Source organism: Rhinopithecus bieti, unplaced genomic scaffold (assembly GCF_001698545.2).
Source record: "Rhinopithecus bieti isolate Rb0 unplaced genomic scaffold, ASM169854v2 scaffold_36959, whole genome shotgun sequence".
NCBI lineage: Eukaryota > Metazoa > Chordata > Mammalia > Primates > Cercopithecidae > Rhinopithecus > Rhinopithecus bieti.
In genome coordinates, this window is record NW_016816945.1 from 1,622,738 (window position 1) to 1,641,983 (window position 19,246).

The window sequence follows — 19,246 nt, forward strand, 5'->3', positions numbered from 1 at the left end:
CTCTGCTCACTGCAAGCTCCGCCTCCTGGATTCATGTCATTCTCCTGCCTCAGCCTCCCGAGTAGCTGAGACAACAGGCGCCCGCCACCACACCCAGCTACTTTTTGTATTTTTAGTAGAGACAGGGTTTCACCATGTTAGCCAGGATGGTCTCCATCTCTTGACCTCGTGATTCGCCTGCCTGGGCCTCCCAAAGTGCTGGGATTACAGGCGTGAGCCACTGCACCTGGCTACTTTGTGTCTTTTATACATAATACACATTCATACAACATGGACTTGCCCTCACTTAGAAACACAATAAATATAGGTTTCTTGGTATGTGAACTTAGAGCCACCTGGTTTCAGTCTAAAACTGAGTAGCTGAAGGCTCCTGGAGCTTGTCCCTCATCCCCTGCAATCTGGCAGTCACTCCCCTAGGTGTGCTACAATATGGGTGGATTGGTAATGGTAACACAAAGCACAGAAGTACAAAAAGTCCATAGGATCTTTTTTGCTTTTCTTTCTAACCGTCTGTCTCTGGCATTAGAAGGGGGCACTGCGCTAAGCTTTCAAGGTGCCCTGTTGCTGAGGAGTGTGGGTTTAGGGAGTGGATTTAATGAAACCTACCAGGAGAGATCCAGGCTGGGTTATGACCTTCACAGTCCACTCTTCTTTGAGCAGGAACTTTTATAAGCAGATGTAATCAGGCATAGGTAGCTTAATGAGGTAAAGAATGGGCAAGAAACTGTCCTGCTTGTGCTAATAATTCCTGATATACAGTGGCTGTCTCCAAGGAGCCCAAAGCACAGCTCAGACATTATCTCATTAATCCTCCCAAAACCCCCATGAGGTAGGCAGGTGGCAGGCATTCCCCCTGCTCCAGGATCAGAGGGAATGGGGCCCTTATGCGACTTGCCCAAGGTCATACTGGGTGGCAAAGCCTAACATATAATTTATTGCTTTTAACGCTTGAGCCTGTGGTTTTTTTCCCTCCCTACCCTGCTCTCCCGCGGTTAACAGCAATATTTTAATCAGGTGATTTTCATCTAGTGCATCTCTTCCTAAAGGGCTATTGGCTCTTTCCCTTCATTTGGAAACTCACCAGGGCAATTACAGAGAAGGGGATGGAATGAGGTGAATCTGTAGCCTGTGGGTATAGCCTGTGAGCCCTTAAAGAACCCAAGTCACTGTCTCCCTCTCTGGGGCCCTCTGCCCATTCAGGAATCATCACTGTGTCCTGCTTTCATGCACTCTGTGTGTTGGCTTTCCTGCTTCATTACATGGTCTTGGGGACCTCAAACGGGGTTAGCTCCTTTCCCACCCAACTCCCTTTTCAGTGTATCTCCTGTGAGGCCACCATCATTTGCATCCTGTTCACAGTAGTATTGGGCCCCTGGCCAGAGCCCTTTTGCCTTTGGCAGCACACTCTCATCTACCCAACCTTCCATTCAACAGTCTTACCATCCATTCAGGCCATGTATATGGTGAAATCACACAATAACCCTCTTTGCTTCATCTTTCCAAAAGGATGTTCAGGGTACAAGTCACTCTGCCTAAAACGGCTTCCCTCAATGCATTTGAACTAAGAGCAGACCCCTGCCTATAACACTGCACTGAGCCTTTTATTCTTGCAAACTCCAAGAATGTACATACCAAATGTCAGCCAGAGACCAGCAACCACAACAGAGAACATTCTTAAGGATGGAGGCATCAATATGGCAGCTCATTCCTTCAGATAGGGCTGCAGCTATCCTCCCCTGCATCCCTCTCCAAAATACAGGCATATATCCTCATGGGTAGACATTGAGGCTGACACACACAATGCTGTAAATGACTAATGACACATGGAGCACTCCATCTATAACTATGGAAGAAATGATAACACGGTGGCTCCATATCCTATCATGGCCTGTCCGCAGCACCTCTACAAGAGTCAGTATAATAGCTAGAATCAGAGGTTCTCTCTCTGTGAAAAACAAGTGACTTCTTGTGTCTTTTGGAGAGACGACCCAGAGAACATTACAGTGTGGCCTGAGATAAGCATCAGTATCACAGACAACTTCATTGCACCCCTCTGCACTCCAAGCCTACAGAGAAGTTAGAAGTTACAGAGAGTCAGAGGTTACAGAGAAGTCACTTAGTTGAGACAGCAGCTTTAGACTAGTGCTGTCCAACACAACATTCTACAATAATGGCGATGTTCTATTTCTATACCGGCACTGTAGGAGTTGCAAGCCACATGTTGCTATTGAGCAGTTGGGATGTGGTAAATGCAAACCAGGAACTGAATTTTAAGTTTTACTTAATTAACTCAAATTTAAATCGCCACATTAGGCTGGTGACCACTGTGTTAACCTCGGACTCTGAAATCTAATACTTCCCTATATTCTCAAGAAAGAAAGTCCACATGTATTCTTACCCTATTCTCCTCAAGATATCCCAAAGACATCAAATTAAAGTCAGGACCAGCTTGAATCAAGAAGATAAAGACATGTGTTTGATGCTACTGAGGAAATGTTGTTTTTAAAAGACTTAGTTTTTAATAGCAGCACCATGCTGTGCAAAACAAAATAAAATACCACAGGAAGTCAGCAAGGAAGGTCTTTTGCTGTCAGATACCAGTGGGTGGTCAGGTGACATGGAGAAACTCAAATAGCAAGGGTGAGAAGCTCAGGCTGCCATTAATTTCACTGTGTGTCTTGGGTAAAGCATTTTTTTTTCTCTCTGGACCTCAATTTCTCAACAGTAAATAGAATTTAACCATCTGCCCCATCTAATTCACAGAGTTGTTGGAAGGAAAAGGTAAAGTAGACTAAAGAGTATCAAATGCTACTTATTTAATAAAACCAAGATGCCATACTAAATTCGCCTAAGTTGCTAGGAGGTCCTTATCCCCCATTCTCCTGCCTGCCCATCCTCTGCCCCATCCATTCTTCATGGTCCAGCTCTAGCCCCATTGCCGCCACATGATCTTTCCAGAACTCTCCAGCTCACTATCACTGTTCCCTCTGAATACCTTCCATATTTTGATACTTTAAGCTCAACTATCACATGTGTTCTTGTCCCACTGGGATGGGATGTCAACCATTAGCTCTGGATTAAATGAGATAATGCATACACTATGGTTTGAATGTATATGGCCCTCCAAAATGCACATTGGAACTTAACCTGCAAGGTGATGGTATTAAGAGGTGAGGGGCCTTGGGAGGTGATTAGAATATGTGGGCTCTTCTCTCATGAACAGATTAGTGCCCTTATAAAAAGTTCCGAAGAAGAGTTGACCCTTTTGCCCTTCCATCTTCTGCCACATGAGGACACAGCAACAAGGAAGCAGAAAGTGAGCCTTCAGCAGAAACCAAATCTGCTGGCACCTTGATCTTGGACTTCCCAGCCTCCCCAACTGTGAGAAATAAATTTATTTTATAAATCACCCAGTTTCAGGTATTTTATTACAGCAAAAGGAACAGACTGAGATAGTATGTCAAATAATAAAACTTTATGTTACAAAAGATAAACAGCAACATGATAAAGTGAGATGATGTAGTTAAGTGAGCCAATAGGCAGAAGCCAAGGATGATGTAGCTTCTACACTTAGAATGACTGGGAACAGCTAGGGAAAAGTGACCGGCTGGGAAACCCTACTAGTGGAATTAGAATTGCTTGGGATCCCTCCAAGAGGAGGTAAGAATGAGCAGGAGCCTGGCAGGTAATGGGCTCCAATCTGAGACTCAGAACAACAATGCAACCTCCCCACGCAGAACTGGAAACAACCCAGTTTCAAAAGGGGGCAGTAAATAGGCCCAAAGATGAACTCATTGCCATTTCCTTCTAACCAGTTGCCCAACTATCCCTTTTAAAAAATATAGCTCCTAGCAATATGACCCAAGAGCTACAGGATTTGAGAACCTTGAATTGAGGATGGCAGTCCCAGACCACCCCTGCTAGATCAAATTTCTCAGCTGCACTGTTGCTTAAATTAATTAACAGTAGCTCTCTAGCCACTGCACCATAATAAACAGCTCTGGGATGCCACTGAAGATCCCCAGTGGGGACTGATTGCGAAGCGACACCAGGGAACTTTCTGGGCTGATGGTCATGTTGTTCTCTATCTTGACAGGGGTTGGGTTTCACAAAGCAACTCATTTGTTAAAAACCCACGAGACAGTACGCTTAGGATTTGTGTATTTCACTATATGTAAAGTTTACCTCAAAGAAAAAAACATAAACAAACGAAAAATGCATAGCCCAGACACACATATAACCCCCATCAGAATCTCTGGGGTTGGGACCCAGACTCTGGTTTTTTAACATGCTTCCCAGGTGATTCTGATGAAGATGAACTTCACAGAACACCTTGAAAATGACTTGCCCAGACCAAAGAAAACAGGCCAAGAACAGATAAAGAACATACTCAAATTAGCTTCTCACTTTCTATCTGAACTAAGTATCTTAGTCTGCGCAGGCTATCATAACAAAGTACCCTAGACTGGGAGACTTAAACAACAGAAACTTACTTTCTCACAGTTCTGGAGCTGGGAAGTCCAAGATCAAGGTGCCACGGAGGCAGGTTTCACTCTGAGGCCTCTTCTCTTGGCGTGCGGTGGCCACCATTTCCCTGCATGCTCACATGACCTCTTCTTTGTGCATAAAGGGGAGAAAAAGAGAGCAAGCTCCCTGGTGTCCTTCTTATAAGGGTACTAAGACCACTGTGAAGGTCCGACCCCCTTGACCTCATCTAACCCTAACTGCCTCCCATAGACCCCATCTCCAAATACCATCACTGTGGGGGTTAGGGCTTCAACACATGAATTTGGTAGGGAAATTAAATGAATATTCGGTCCATCATACTTGTCTACATGACAGAAATCACAACTCAGATTCTCAAGAGTTACTGGGAATAACCATATGAAGTGGCTACAGTTTCCTGATTTTATTTACAAAAATGGCAGTTGTATATGTTCTACTTAATATTATTGTGGTAACATGATGGTATTACTTCTAGACACAAGCATGTGCCTTGGTGAATGAGTAACTTCTTAAGCCACAGATGGGCATAATCTTATTTGAAAGAGATCTTCCCAGGCCAGAGGTTCATCTCCAACCCAAACTAGACTATTCCTCCAGAAAGAGAGAAGAAAAGAGAAGGAGGAGAGGGGACACAGCAGCTAATGGGCAGTCATAAGGTGTGGCAGTCATGAGGTGAGGTGTTCACCTACCTACCTGGGTTCCACAGCTAAGGGGACACTTCCCACACAGGGAGCCATGGACTGCTGAATCAGATGCTCATGTAAACTGAGCTGCCTGCCCTCTTCCTCCAAGAAAAATGGACTTGTACTTTCTTGTTTCTGAGCTCTAGCTTTGCAACAAAACCAGAATTCTCACCCAAGGTTGCAGGACCAAACTTGAGAAGCAATTCAGCCTTTCCTTGAGAAGGATGAGAGTATGCAAAAGGTTAATTTTCACAAGCACTTGTGATCAGGAGAAATTTCATACCAGAACGGGTGCTCCCTCCCAAGTGACTCCATTCTTCTCTGGTGATGAAGTGAGTCTCATCTTGCCAAACCTCCAGAGTACCATTTAATCTTCGCTGTAAGACGCAAGGACTAAAAGTACCAGATGCAATTCAGTTCTGAACAGAGAGTCACTTGTTTACTCTGAGCTAAGAGAGAAACTGAACTGGGAAGTATGTCTAATGAAGTCTAATGAATCACCTTCCTTGGGTGATTGGTACACAAGGAGGGGAGGAGAACCAAATGAGGCCAGTCATAAGCCTGAGGCTCCTGGTGTCCTCTGCACTCCAAAAAGGCCACTCTTACACCCTTTCTCCATCAGTGGCAATCATTTCCAGTGTTCAGTCTTTACAACTCATAATTCAGGTCACATCCACTTCCTCCCGGTAAGGTGGGCAGGAGAGTGATTACTGCCCCTGGGCTCAGGAGGTCATATACCCAAAGAAACACACAGTCAGCTGGACCCATGTTCAAACAAGGCACTCTGGCACCGCCTGCCCCCCTCATTTAATGCTCTTAATCACTGTCTCATATATACCTTTCCCTCCCTAAAGGAGGGGAGTGAGAGAAAACTAACTGTTTTATCCATCTCCAAATCTATTGATCACTGCTTTATTGCCTGCCCAGTAGACTACTCAAATAGTTGTTGACAGACCAAGTGGTTACTAAGTTTCAGAAAAGACAAAATTCATTGTTCCCATGAATTGCAACCTCAGCTGTTATTAACAAATGGACAGAAGAGTTATGTTTTTAAAAGCATCCTTCTTGACTCTTCACTCCCACAAAGTTCTCCAAATCCAAAACTGCACACAACATTTATTTCCCACCCCTAATCATGGTACAGTCTCAAGAAATTTCAGTGTAATGGATTCAGTGTAATGGATTCAGTGTAATGGCCAAGGTCTCAAAAAGAACCGTCATGGGCGCGGTGGCTCACACCTGTAACCACAGCACTTTGGGAGGCCAAGGCGGGCAGATCATGAGGCCAGGAGTTTGAGACCAGACTGGCCAACATGGTGAAACCCCGTCTCTACTAACGATACAAAAAATTAGCTGGGCATGGTGGTGCGCGCCTGTAATCCCAGCTACTTGGGCGGCTGGGGCAGGAGAATTGATTGAACCTGGGAGGCGGAGGTTGCAGTTAGCTGAGATCGTGCCATTGCACTCCAGCCTGGGCGTCAGGGCGAGACTCCGTCTCAAAAAAAAAAAAAGAAAAAAGAACAGTCATTATTGTCCAATCAGAAAGCAATCTGGAAGTTTAGAAACTTGTTCAATAAATTTACTGGGCACCCTCTGGGTAACATACATGCATTGTGACAGGTGCTGTGAGTGACACAGTGAAGAGTGAGCCCAAGGATCCAACTATGGAATGGTTCTAGATGATAATCCTCAGCTTGGAATTTTGTAACTATGAGTCTTATCTCATAACCAGTGCCACCACAGTAAAATCTCAGGACTGCAAAGACAGAATGTGAAAAGTACTTTCCTGGCTCAAAACCATAAAACTTAGGGTTGTAACAGACTCAAAGATGCTCTGTGTAAATCTACACTGCTTTGTCATTCTACTTCCAAATGGAGACAGCCTTGAACAAAAAGCTCTGCATTCTGCACAATAGGCATGTTATCTTCTCTAGACTGAATTCAAATCTACCTTCTTAACAAATCAAGATACGCTGGACCAGCCAAGACTCCTGATGGCCCTGGACCCCACAATCAGCTGCTTAGACCCCTGTGGCTACATTTTGGGAAAAGAGGCATGCTTATTAGGCCTTATTTCTCCTCCAGAATTGACCCAGGCTGATTCCAAAGCCCTCTGGGACTGTTTATACCCGGGGCATGAGGCAATGGAGTCCCTCCTCAACAGGATGCCCTGCCACACCAAGAGAAGTCTCAAGAAGCAGAAATGCCTCACTCATTTCTCAGCTCTCTTGCAGATGAAGTCAAAGCAGGAGTGCAGGAAGTCCTCTACACTGACCCGCTTTCAGCAACTAAGTAATTTTTTGCTCAGCTTAAGGTTCAAAAAGGGACAGGGAGCCTGTCTTTGTCAGACCAGGTGGCTTCAAAGGACTGAAAGGCAGACCCCTTTATTTGTAGACAGGTCCCTCTTCCTGTAGGAAAAAAGGCAAAACTAGCTTCTCCAAATTCTCCATTCTGCATTGTCAGTCACAAACACACAAAAAACACCAGCCCTGGCCAAGAGAAGGGAAGAAGAGTTAGGAGATGCCCTTGATGGGGTTTCATTCAATGCAAAAGGATGCAGCTCTAAAAACAAAAAACAAAAAAACGGAGAAAAAGGCCATTCGGAAAATCTAAAAAACTATCTATCACCCTCTCTACCTTATCCGTATTACATGCCTGTCCAGTGCCTTCTATATCAGGGAAGGCCCCAGGCATCACATTACTAGCCTACTCTCATCCCAGAAAGCAGCCTGCAATGAGCACACTCCCTCCTTGAAGGCGACATGTGCCAGGTCAGACATCCCTGTCGCCAGCCATCTCTGCAGCACTCAACGTGCTCTAGTGGTGACAGAACCACCTCTCCCTCAACCAGATGGGGCAACTTGCTCCTAGAGGGGATAATCCTCCGCACCCCCACATCCTGTTTGGTTTGTGGGACACCTCAACAGGATGTTAGTGAGGCAAACAAGAAGATGGCTTACTGATGTGGTTTTCTTTTGAGACAAGGTCTCACACTCTGTCATCTAGGCCAGAGTGCAGTGATGTGAACCCGGTTCACTGTAGCCCGGACCTCCTGGGTTCAAGTGATTGTCCCACCTTGGCCTCCCAAGTAGCTGGAACCACAGGCATGAGCCATTATGCCCGGCTTTTTTTTTTCTTTTTTTCTTTTTTTTAGTTTTTATAGAGACAGGGTCTCGCCATGTTGCCCAGGTTGGTCTTGAACTCCTGGGTTCAGGTGATCCTCCCACCTCAGCCTCCCAAAACGTGTGGTTTTCCAACCTCTTTAGTAGTAAAAGTCCTTCCCATAATTCAAACCTTAAGTAACACTTCAGTGCGTGAGACCAACCAAAGCACAGCCATGCTGGGTGAAGAGGCTGATCTACAAAACCTGATTTGAAAACCATACACTACATTCTACATTCATGTTTCCCAAAGGGTAGGCCAGGAGTCCACTGCTAATCCACAGAGGCTGCAAGGTGGTACACAGGAGGACTTTTTAAAACAACAGACATTTATTCATTTTAACATGGGTTGGAAAAACATAACTAGCACACACTCTTGATAATATTTCCTTTAAAAAATACTATTTTAAAGGGGTTGAGCATGGTGGTTCATCCCTGTAATCCCAGCACTTCGGGAGGCTGGGGAAGGAGGATCACTTGAGTGACCCCAGGAATTCAAGCCTGGGCAACATAGCAAGACTCCATCGCTATAAAACATTTTTAAAAAATTAGCTGGGTGTGGTGGCATGTGCCTGCAGATCCGGCTATTCCAGAGGGTGAGGCAGGAGGATCGTTTGAGCCCAAGAGGTCAAGGCTGCAGTGAGCCGTGATTGCACTACTGTACTCCAGCCTGGGCGATAGGCGATAGAACAAGACCATGGGTCTCAAAAAAAAAAAAAAAAAAAAAAAAAAAAAAAAAAACACACACCAAAAAAAACACAAAATACCATTTCCTACCAAATCCATGATACCATCAGCCATTATATCTTTTAGTGGACAAGAAAAAAATTAAACCAGGACAAGTCATGGATTTTAAGATATTATCCCACAGTGCCCAGCATATGGTGGCTCATGCCTGTAATCCCAGCACTGTGGGAGGCCAAGGTAGGAGGATCCCTTGAGCCCAGGAATTATAAGACCAGCCTGGGCAACATGGTGAAACCCTGTCTCTATAAAACATACAAAAATTAGTTGGACATGGTGGCACATACCTGTAGTCCCAGCTACTCAGGAGGATTGCTGGAGCCCAGGAGGTAGAGGTTGTGGTGAGCCATGGTCATAGACTGTACTCCAGCCTGGTCAACAGAGTGACTCAAAAAAAAAAAGAGACATTCTAATTCTAATTTCACAGACAATATACAAAAACAAGAAAAGCATCCAAGAATCAACGAAATAAGCTATTCCTGGTTTTTTGTTTTGTTTTGTTTTGTTTTGAGACAGAGTCTTACTCTGTTGCCCAGGTTAGAGCGCAGTGGCGTGATCTCAGCTCCCTGCAAGCTCCGCCTCCCAGGTTCACGCCATTCTCCTGCCTCAGCCTCCCGAGGAGCTGGGACTACAGGTGCCCGCCACCACACCTGGCTAATTTTTTTGTATTTTTAGTAGAGATGGGGTTTCACCATGTTGGCCAGGATGGTCTCGATCTCCTGACCTCGTGATCCACCCACCTCTGCCTCCCAAAGTGCTAGGATTACAGGCGTGAGCCACCACGCCTAGCCCAAGTTATTCCTGTTTTTAAAATTGCCACTTTTAAGAAAAACACTAAATAAATGACTGCTATGGACTGAATTGGGTCTCTCCAGAAGTCACATTTTGAAGCCCTAACTCCCCCAATATGCACTTGGAGATGGGTGGAGTCTTTGGGAGGTAATTAAGATTAAATAAGGTCACGAGGGCAGGGCCATCATGATGAGATTAGGACCCTTCTAAGAAGAGATGACAGAGAGTTTGTTCACTCACTCACGCTTTCTCTGCCATGGGAGGACACAGCAAGAAGACAGCTCTGTGAGCCAGGAAGAGGGCCCTCACCAGAACCCGACCATGCTGGCACTCTGATCTCAGACTTCCGGCATGTAGAACTATGAGAAATAAATGTCTGTTTTTAACCACACAGTCCCTGGTACTTTGTTATAGCAGCCTGTGCTGACCAAGACAATGACTACACAGGTGGCACACAGATATGGCAGAAACTGTGAAGGTCCTAAGAATGAAGAAGTCATGAAAAAAACCACACACAGAGTGAGCCGTGTGCCAGGCCCTGTCCTAGGTGCTTCACATACATGGACATATTTAATCTTAAAAACAACCCTATGGTGTGGAACCACAATCACCCCATTTTCAGAGCAATCAATGTCAGCCAATGGCAGTGGGTGACCTGTGCAATGTCATATACAAATAAGTGCCAAGGTGAAAATTCCAGCCCAGCACAAGGCATGCAGGTCCCAGGTCCCTATTCTGAAGCACAATGCTACATGGCCTCTCCAGAGGACTCCAGGTAAAACCATGGGAAATTGCCAATATCCAACTATTTCTGATCTACAAAAATGGCAAGGTCATAAGATTCAACCTAATATAAGTACCATTTGTAAAGTGTCTGATTAATGATTGATGCCTAATTGGCCTTAGAGAAATATCCTTTCAGGATATAATGGAACCTTGGTCATCGGTGGCACGTCACTAAGCTCAGTCGAAAGCCCTGAAACTTGAAAGGTTCTAATATTTAACTGAAATCCCTTTCATGTTCTTTACTCATATTCCAGTCTCCAGAGTCAACTGAAGGACAAGAACACCTAGAGGAGAAAGGAGTAAACAGAAGAAACACAAGCACACTCTTTTCCTAAACTTCAGGGTTGGCCTCCAAGCGATTTTAAAGCAACTTAAGAGACAACTAATAATTCTCCAGATTGATCTCTCACAGGCTGTGGCCTCACAATCCTGTCAAGCAGTGGCTGAGGGGCTAGAGGAAAAGCCGTACCTAGAGTTGGCTGAGTACTCCTCAAGATGAATGATCTGGTTTAAAAACATGGAATAACAAGGGTATGGCTAGAATCTGTTTTGAAAAATAATTCCACATTAATGCACCCAAGAAACAGGAACCTTCACCTACCATGCCTTCCCTGCTAGCACCTGCACATAGCACTGCACGCTGCCTACGGCCCTTGATGCCCTGGTCTAATCCATACACTCTAAGATGAATGGGGCCCCTGCAGTTGTGCAACATGCTGGCTCCTCCTGCAAGTAAGTAGGGAAATATCTCAGGTTTCTAATAACACTGGGAAGATACCCAAAGAAGATCTGAAGTTAAGCAGAAACCTGATACACACTGTGATCATCACAAAGGCAGGCAAGGGAAAACCTGGATTTTAGAACTTAACTCAAAAGACCTAATAGTCAAGGACCCTCTGGAGGTTAATACTCCTGGCTCTCATACCAGCAGACTCAGACACAGGAACCTCTTTTATTTCTTTGTAACTTCCAAAGCTCATTCTCATTACCTAATATACCTCCATGAACTCCTAATTCCAGAGATGTTTTAAATACATTTGCAAACACGTTCTTGTTTTTTAACTATCAAAGCTCGGCACCAGAAAAAATTAACTCAAGCCAGAAGATTATCTTCATAAAAATTATGTTCTTAATAGAAGCAAAATGCTCTTTTCTCTTAAGTAAAATAGACAATAACAATGCAATACCTTTTATACTTGGCTTTCAAACTGTGAATGGGAACACTTTTCTAAAGTCACTAATACACAAAAGAATCAAACAAAATGGTTTAAAAAAAAACAACAAAAAACATGGAAATGAAAAACTTCTCTCTGCTGAAAGAAACTGTTCTTTGTTGATAAAGGGAGGTTCAAACATATTTTAAATATTTTTAAACAAAGGCCTAGCTGATGTCCCTTAATCCAGCCAGCCAGCTCAACTTTCTATGCAGGCAGCTGCTGCAGTGGAGCGCCCGTCCAGAAGGGAGGGCCAGAGCATTTCCTTAGCGTTCCACATTCCTGGGGGACATGGGACTTAGCAAGGTTAACAGCAATTTTCAACCTCCAATGCAAGTACAACAACATCTTCATAAAAGTTTTACAAGGACATCCTGGCAAGAACCAAACTACCACGAAGAGTAATGTTTTGGGGCCCTGAGCATTTCCATCCAGCAGCTCGCTTTTCTTGGCCACTTCTCCTGGCTGTGTGGTGCAAACCAGCGGTCAGCTGGGAACCCGCAGAAGGGTCCCATGGAGAATGCACTTAGAGAAAAGAAAGCTAGATACACCCATGCTGGCTCAGTGCTCCTTGCTCCACGGGGAAGAGGAGCAAGTGGAGGCCAGTAGGATTTTAATACCTCTCATCAATGCAGGGTAAGAGGTACATGCAAACGGGATGGGAGCAGGTACATGGAGTCGCCTGTCTCTGAGTCCCTAAACCATCTCTATCCATCTTTCCAGGAAACACAGTCCTCAACCTTGCATTCTTCATTAGTGTGAGGATCACAGAGCACTGCTCTGAGGAGGAACCTCACACGGCAGGCACACAGGTCACCCTGGGAAACCAGCCTTGGTTTGACCTGAAGAACAAAGGTCCAAGGTGAGCAAAAGAACCACAGGGCCATAGGAGACAGCAGACAGCTTTGAGTTGCTATTCATTTCCCAGGGCTGCCTTAATGAAATACCATAAACTGGGTAAAAAAGAAATTTGTCATCTCGCAGTTGATTGACACTAGAAGTCCAAAATCAAGATGTCAACAGGGTTGATTTCTTCTGGGGGCTGTGAGGGCCGTACCACACCTCTCCCCTAGCTTCTGGTGGGCTGCTGGCAGTCTGGTGTTTCTTGGCTTGTGGAATCCACCCCAATCACTGCCTCCATCTTCACTTGGCGCGCTCTTGGTGTGTGTGCATATGTCCAAATTTCCCCTTTTAATAAGGACACCAATCATATTGGATTAGGGCCCACCCTGACGACCTTAATTGAACTTGATTACCTCCGTAAAGACTCAATCTCCAAATAAGGTCACATTCTGAGGTGCTGGGAGTTAGGGTTTCAACATATAAATTTGAGGGGATACAATTCAACCCAGAAGAGGGCCCTTAGGAGAACCACTGGTGGTTGAAAAAGGAAGGGCGCTATAAGAAGATATTAGCATTTTCATTCTTCAGTATCTCTTTCTAATAACTAAATAACTACAGAAGCCAAAAGCCTATAATATTACAATAAAGGAATAAGTTAAATGAATAATTTTTTTAAGTGGGTAGAAAGATGTGGGAGAGAGAAACACAGGCAAGGTGCCATCACAGGGGAAAACAAGGAAAAATGAGGTGTAAAATGATACATTCATAGACTGTTTTGGCAGAGGCCTGTTGCCAGTAGCTATACAGTAGACTCTCAGAGTTTGGCAAGATATAAAAGAGGACAAGGCGCAAAATACATTAATGGCCCAGCTACGGCTTTAGATGGAGTCATAATTGGCTGGGAAACTGGGCTCACCTTACAATTCCATGAACTGCTAAGTTGGAGTCTCATGCCATTCAGTAAGGATTTACATGGCAAGAATCAGGTCACTGCCAGCCACTGGCCTGGGCCTGAACTAGACATCAATCAAGGGTTCTCAGTATAATGAGTATCCTCAGAAACAGAGATATGGAGGAAGGCCCAAAGAGCCACTGTCTTTTTGAAACTCAAAACATGAAATAAGGGAAACAGCACATTTGCCAAGCTAGGTGCTGAAGAGGTGCTTTTCTTGTTAGAAAGAAAAGGAAAGGAAGAAGAAAATGAGGAAGCAGTTTATTTTCAAAGGAGTCTCAGTGGTTAGTGCTTTGTGATTTTTGCATATTGCTAAAGACTGGAAAGAACAACGCAACAAGGTACACAACACTATACAGATTTTGCTGCTATCACCATGCAAGGTTATGCTACCAGTCTCAGATAACAGAGAAGCAAGCACCCTCAAAACACCCATTTCCATTAAACGCTGTCTAGCCCAGTGGTTCTCATCCCATCTGCAAGCCCAGAGCAGGGGGTGGTGGGTGGGGGTTTGTCCTTCAACCTTTTCAGGTAATCTGTGAGGGCAAAACCATTTTTGCAATAACACAAAGACATTATTAGCCTTTTACAGTCTGCTGACATTTGCACTGATTTGTGTATAAAAGCAATGGTGGGAAAAACTGTTGCAAGAATTACAGCAGTGACACTAAACTGCATTCTTGATCATTGTATATTTGGAATTGAAATAAAAATTTCCTTAAGAATGTTGATGAAGCAATGTAGATGAAGCAATAAAAACTATTAACTTTATTAAATCTCAACCCTTGAGTACATTTATAAAAAATATTCTGCGTGACGAAATGGTTAAATACGCATAAAGCACTTCCACTGCATACCAAAGCACAATGGTTGCCTTAAGACAAAATATTTGTGTGATCGTTAGCTATAAGCCAAACTAGTCAATTTTTTTCACGGAACACCATTTTTACTTAAACGAGTAACTGACGGTTAAGTACAGTTATACAGATGAGTGCAGGGCAGACATTTTCTCAGAAAGGAATGAAATGAGCCCATCACTCCAAGGAAACAATTGGTAATATTTTTTGCCAATGATAAAATTTGAACTTTCAAGCAAAAATTAAAATTTTGGTAAATTTTTATCTACCACTATGAGTCTGACAGAATCCTGATACTTAGAGACTCTTCTATTGGGAACAAATGTGAATTTTTGGCAGGGCATGGTGGTATACGCTTAATCCCAGCACTTTGTGGGGCCGAGATGGAAAGATGGCTTGAGCTCAGGAGTTTGAGACCAGCCTGGGCAACTTGGTAAAACACCATCAGTACAAAAAAAAATTTTTTTAATTAGCTGGTCATAGTGGCACGCAGCTATAGCCCTAGACACCTGGAGGCTGAGGTGGAAGGATTACTTGAGCCTAAGAGGTAGAGGCTGCACTGGGCCTAGATCGTGCCACTGCCCTCCAGCCTGGGCAACAGAGTGAGACCCTGACTCAAAAATAAATAAATAGGCTGGGTGCTGTGGCTCACGCCTTTAATCCCAGCACTTTGGGAGGTAGAGGCAGGCGGATCACCTGAGGTCGGGGGTTCAAGACAGCCTGACCAACATGGTAAAACCCATCTCTTCTAAAAATACAAAATTAGCCGGGCGTGGTGGCGCATGCCTGTAATCCCAGCTACTCAGGAGGGTAAGGCAAGGGAATTGGTTGAACCCAGGAGGCAGAGATTGTAGTGAGCCAAGATCATGCCACTGCACTCCAGCCTGGGCAACAGGAGCGAAAATCCATCTTAAAAATAATTAATTAATTAAATGTGAACTTTTAAGTACTGTATAATGAAATATGTTAGTATTTGGAAGAGCTACATGACTAAGTGAATCAATATTTTCTAAATGACCAATGCATGAGATGATAATATAAAATCATTCATTAGTAAAAGTTCCATTCAAAATGCAACAGAGACCAATAGATTTCAAAGTGAAAGAGTAGGAATAGTTCATTGACATGGTTTCAGAATCCACATTGCAACTAATCTTTCAGAAACTATCTCTTGTCCAGTTTAGATACAGTATCAAAGAATATTCATAATTACTAGTACCTTAACAGGCTATAAAATACTCCTCCCTTTTCCAACTACATGTTTGTGTAAGGCTAGATTTTCTTCATCATACTTCACCCAAAGCATATTGTAACAGACTAGGTACAGAAGTAGATGCAAGAATTCAACTGTCTTACTAAGCAAGGCATTAAAGAGATTTGCAAATATATAAAACAAGGCCATTCTTCTCACTGTACTTTCTAAAACAAAAAGATATTTTTGGCCAGGAGTGCTGGCCAACACCTGTAATCCCAGCACTTTGGGAGGCCAAGGCGGGAGGATCACTTGAAGCCAAGAGTTCGAGACTAGCCTAGGCAGCAAAGCAAGACTCGGTCTCTACAAAAATGTTTTTTTAAATAGCCAGGCATGGTGGCACATGCCTGTAGCCCCAGCTACTTGGGAGGTTGAGGCAGGAGGATCACTTGAGCCCAGGAATTCAAGGCTGCATGAGCTATGATTGTGCCACTGCACTCCAGTCTAGGCGACAGAGCAAGACCACATCTTTTTAAAAAAATTTTTTTTTAAATAAAAATGTTATTTGTAGCCGGGCATGGTGGCTCACGCCTGTAATCCCAGCACTTTGGGAGGTCGAGGTGGACAGATCACAAGGTCAAGAGATTGAGACCAACCTGGCCAACATGGTGAAACCCCGTCTCTACTAAAAATACAAAAAATTAGCTGGGCGTGGTGGCACACGCCTGTAGTCCCAGCTACTCGGTAGGCTGAGGCAGGAGAATTGCTTGGACCCGGGAGACAGAGGTTGCAGTGAGTCGAGATCGTACCACTGCACTCCAGCCTGGTGACAGAGCAAGATTCTGTCTCAAAAAAAAAAAAGTTACGTTTGTTAACATGTAATGTGTTTTTAACCATTCTTTTTTTGAGATGGAGTCTCGCTCTGTCACCCAGGCTGGAGTGCAGTGGCCAGATCTCAGCTCACTGCAAGCTCTGCCTCCTGGGTTTATGCCATTCTCCTGCCTCAGCCTCCCGAGTAGCTGGGACTACAGGCGCCCACCACCACGCCCGGCTAGTTTTTTGTATTTTTTAGTAGAGATGGGGTTTCACCGTGTTAGCCAGGATCGTCTTGATCTCCTGATCTCGTGATCCGCCCGTCTCGGCCTCTCAAAGTGCTGGGATTACAGGCTTGAGCCACCGTGCCCGGCCACGTTTTTAACCATTCTTAAATGAATTTTAAATGTTCAATTCTAACTTCTCAGATGGTAAATCTCTTTGTGATCCAACACTGTAAAAGTGTAACTACTCTTATGATTCAATAACAAAATGAGTAACCCAATTGAAATGGACAAATGATCTAAACAGATGTTTCTCCAAAGAAGGTAAATGAATGGCCAATAAGTACATGAAAAGATGCTCAACATCATTAGGCATGAGGGAAATGCAAACCAAAACCACAATGAGATACCACTTCATACCTACTAATATAGAATGGCCATAATAAAAAGAACAGAAATAATAACAAGCATTAGAGAGGGTATGGAGAAATTAGAATCCTCATACACGGCTGATGGGAAATGTAAAATGGTATAGATATATTGGAAAACAGTCTGGCAATTCCTCAAGATGTGAAACATAGAGTGGCCAATATGACCCAGCAATTCCGCTCCTAAGTATATACCCAAGAGAAATGAAAACATGTCCGTAACTTGTACATGAACATTCATAGCAGCATTGTTCATAACAAACAGAGTGAAAACAACCCAAATGCCTACTGACTGAAGAGTGGATACATAAAATGTGGTATATCCACACAATGAAATACTACTCAGTAATACGTGGCTGATAGCAAGTTATCAGTGGAAGAAAATTCAGTCTACCTGTGCATTCCCCTACGTGCTTAAAGGATTCAAAAAAGACTAAACCATCTTAAGAGAACCAACTCTACCCTCACTAGTCTCTCCCAAATGATGAGCCCAATAAAAGTGCAGCATTCTAGTTTTACCCATATTCCAATATTTTGAACTACTCTCTCAATACCTGCCCAGGATATGGCTGCTACATTTCTCTTCTCCCCATTCTTACAGGTTTCCCAAGCAATTGGTGAACAGTGAAGGCTGAGGAGGCATAACGCCTGTCAGCTTGTGAGTTCATAGCTACTCACCCCCTGACTCAACCAACCTCATAGTCAAGTACTCCTTAACAGAGACCATAGACCTTTCAACTATCAACAGCCATCACCAGCTACTGCCAAACACAAATGAAACCCATTTCCCAGTCCCCAAAACACTCTCCTCCCACTCTGATGCTCCTAGACAACCTGTTCATAGAACCATCATCTGCTAACACTTCTCACTCTTCCCAAATTGCAAACATTTCCAAACAAAGATGGCATCCATAACTAGTGATTTCAACCACCATCAAACAGAAAGCTCTCAAGTCCCTTGCCATTCGTCCATATTTAGTAAATGGACGGTCCACCTGCACTTTCTCATACACAATCAGTCCAAACACCAATCCCCAAATACTAGTAAGTCATTTTGAAGTCAGGCATCATTACATGATTACAGAAGGATGATGCATCATTGTACTGAGTTCCTGTTAAGCAATATAACTTCTTTCAGATTAACACTGCAACTTAAAACCCCAAAGTCATTGCTCACACAAAGAAAAAAGGTGGCTTTAATTTTAAAAAACGCAAACCCTAACAACAAAAACAAGAAACACAGAGAAAAGGCATTGTCTTGGTTCATCTATTAAGCCCTTAGCTTTAGACAAAACATTCTCAAAATACTTTTCGGGGGATGAAGAGTCAGTTAAAACAAAAATTTTCTCAACTTATAAAACTACAGGGTGGGGTGTCCCTTATCCAAAATGCTTGGGATCAGAAATGTTAGATTTCAGATTTTTTTCAGATTCTGAAATATTTGCATTACACTGACCAGTTGAGCATCCCTAATCTGAAAATCTGAAATGTTCTAATGAACATTGCCTTTGAGCATCATGTCAGCACTCAAAACAGTTTCAGATTTTGGAGCATTTCAGATTTCAGATTTTCAGATTAAGGATACACAATCTGTGATACGTGACCATTGAAGAACTTGGAATATGAACAAAATGAAAGCACCAAAAATCCCATTACCAAAGAGACAGATTGGGGACGGAATTTCATTCTTTTTCTGCGTACGCCACACAATTCTTTTTTTAAAATAGAGATGGGGCCGGGCACAGTGGCTCACGCCTGTAATCCCAGCACTTCAGGAGGCCGAGGCGGGCAGACCATGAGGTCAAGAGATTGAGACCATCCTGGCCAACATGGTGAAACCCTGTCTCTACTAAAAGTACAAAAATTAGCTAGGTGTGGTGGCAGGCGCCTGTAATCCCACCTACTTGGGAGGCTGAGGCAGAAGAATCGCTTAAACTCGAGAGGTAGAGGCTGCAGTAAGCCAAGATCGCACCACTGCACTCCGGCCTGGTGACAGAGTGAGATTCCGTCTTAAAAAAAAAAAAAAAAAAATAGGGGGGGGGGGGGGGGGG

General features: G+C 43.8%; 1 protein-coding gene across 5 annotated transcripts in view; it reads right to left on the minus strand.

Annotated features, from left to right (window-relative positions):
- ZNRF3 (zinc and ring finger 3) overlaps positions 1-19,246 on the minus strand; it is a 141,187-nt gene that overhangs the window by 98,296 nt on the left and 23,645 nt on the right. The window contains exons 1-2 of one of the 5 annotated variants that reach the window (XM_017855566.1): positions 5,200-5,300; positions 4,494-4,616 (exon numbers count right to left, since the gene is read on the minus strand). The exons of 2 other annotated variants lie outside the window; for them this stretch is intronic. The gene's annotated coding sequence lies outside the window, so the exon portion shown is untranslated. Of the gene's footprint in view, positions 1-4,493; positions 4,617-5,199; positions 5,301-5,472; positions 5,492-19,246 lie in introns of those variants that run through there. 2 more of the 5 variants (XM_017855567.1, XM_017855568.1) reach the window with 2 other exon arrangements.